Genomic DNA, 2567 nt, shown 5'->3' on the forward strand with positions numbered 1-2567 from the left:
ACTCGATACTATAATATATCGCATCCGTTACCAATTATTCGGTATCCTTTGATTTATACACAGAATGAACTAAAAATATATATCAAATTTATTTTATTTATTTATATATTTAATATTATTATTATTATTTTATATTACAAAGTTTCTTAACGAAGCTTACAATGATTTCTCATATCGTACTTAACAAAATTATTTAGATCATATAAAATTTAAATTGTTAAAAAATTTGTATATTTATTATTATTATTATTTATTTTTATTAAAATTACATAACATAAAATTAATAATATTTTAATAATTATATAAATTAATTCTTATTTAAAATAATCTTATATTAATCTCAACAAATACTCTAATAATATATTTTGTCATAAATTTTTTTATATTTAAAATAAATATTATAATATATAAATACTTATATCAGTATAAAATTTCTTTATATAATTATGAAAAAATTAATTTAATAGTTAATTATTGATATTAATGCATAAATAAAAGTATTTTCTAATGAAATATATTTTGTCAATGTTCGATTAACACATTTCATAATAATACGTTTTCATTATTGACAAAAAAAGTTTTTCTAAAAATGAAATCTTATACTATAATATATATATTTATATATTAAATTTTTTAATTATTTATATACTAATAATTTATAATAAATCGATATTAAATAAAAAATAAAAATATATACTTTTTAAGTTTACCTTAAAAATATTATTGTTTTGTATGATTGAAATAATTAATATTAAACTATGTTTATTAATAATTGTTAATAAAAAAATTAAATATATTTTAATTTATAAAATAAATATTATTATTAAATTTATAATTTATTATTTTATATATTATAGAAATTGAAAAAATAAATCATGTTTACTACGACAGTAAATTAGAAATACTATTTAATTTTTATGTGTTTTCTACATGGTACTTTGACTTACATAGGGACTTATATTATTGTGAATAATGATATAATTGAAAACCTTTATTTTTTATTTGATAGAATTATTATATTTTATCATTTAAATATTTATAATAAATACATTATTTTTATAAAGTAAAAAAATATGGCCGAAGAAAATTCTACAGCTGTTGCAGCAACTGCGGTTACTGCTGCTTCTACAACACCAACAAAAAAAGCAACAGCTTCTGGTGCTAAACGTACAAAACAACATTCAAAACCAACACATCCACGTACATCAGAAATGGTTGTTAACGCAATTAAAAATTTAAAAGAACGTGGTGGTTCATCATTACAAGCAATTAAAAAATATTTAGCTGCAAATTATAAAGTGGATTCTGATAAAATTTCACCATTTATTAAAAAATATTTAAAAGCTGCTGTAACTGAGGGAGCCTTGGTACAAACTAAAGGTAAAGGTGCATCTGGTTCATTCAAATTGGCTGCTTCCGCTTCATCTAATTCTTCAGCTAAATCAAAAGTATCCAAAAAAGAAAGTGGAGCAAAAGGTTCAGCAAAGAGTGCTAAAAGTAAACGGGCACCAAAAGAAAAGAAAGCCACAACTACATCATTGGCAGCCAAAAAGCCTAAAGCAAAAAAAGCGACTCCATCATCATCAACTGCTGCTAAAAAAGTTACTGCAAAATCATCAGCGGCATCAAAAAAAGCACCAGTTAAAGCAAAACCAGCAAAAAGTACAAAATCCGCTGCCAAAAGTAGCCCTGCTCGTAAACCGAAAGCACCAAAAGCTAAGAAAGCTTCTGTTGCCAAATCATCTCCTACAAAAATTAAAAAAGCAGCACCAAAAAAGAAATGATCTGTTACTTTAATAATATATTGAAATATTTCATTATTTTTGCTAAAAAATGAAAATAACATAGGCCTTAATACAGGCCACAAATTAATATTTGATAAGAGTAAATTATTTTTTGTATAAATATTTTATAAAATAATAGTTAAGAAACATTTGCCACAGTCAGTACCACGGATGGGTGGCCACTTGAGAATACTGTGTGCGGTTGCATTTTTATTTAAAATATATGGTATAATAAATAAGTATATATTTAAATTGATTACTTCATTGAAAATTTTAATAATATACTTTAATATTAATGATATTTATGAAAAATATATATTTGTAAAAATTTTCATTTATTACTGGCAACAGCCATACCACGTTGAAAACACCGGTTCTCGTCCGATCACCGAAGTTAAGCAACATTGGGCACAGTCAGTACTTGGATGGGTGACCGCTTGGGAACACTGTGTGCGGTTGCCTTTTTATATTAAAAATATAAATTATTTTTCTTCTTTTCTTTTTTTTTACACACCATATATAAATATATGTTATTTAGAAATGTAAACCTTTTATATTATTCGTCAACAAATAAATATTATTTTTTGTATAAAATTTTATTGCATTTATAACTCATATCATGGTTACTTTAAAGCGAGAAGTTTTTTTAATATTTCAAATGAATATAAAATAATATAAATTTTATGAAATTTATTTATTTTTAGAAATAGCAATCGCTTATAATTATAACAAAATTTTAATAATGTTTAATTTTATTTCAATAATTTATATATATATATATAT

The 2567-nt window shown here is 22.3% G+C and overlaps 1 non-coding gene across 1 annotated transcript; it reads left to right on the forward strand.

Annotated features, from left to right (window-relative positions):
• The first annotated feature begins 2127 nt into the window (after positions 1–2127).
• Positions 2128–2246, forward strand: LOC123304329. The gene has a single exon (XR_006536359.1). It is a non-coding gene; the product is annotated as a 5S ribosomal RNA (ribosomal RNA).
• The last annotated feature ends 321 nt before the right edge of the window (positions 2247–2567 follow it).

The sequence above is a fragment of the Chrysoperla carnea genome (assembly GCF_905475395.1).
Source record: "Chrysoperla carnea chromosome X unlocalized genomic scaffold, inChrCarn1.1 SUPER_X_unloc_4, whole genome shotgun sequence".
Classification (NCBI taxonomy): domain Eukaryota; kingdom Metazoa; phylum Arthropoda; class Insecta; order Neuroptera; family Chrysopidae; genus Chrysoperla; species Chrysoperla carnea.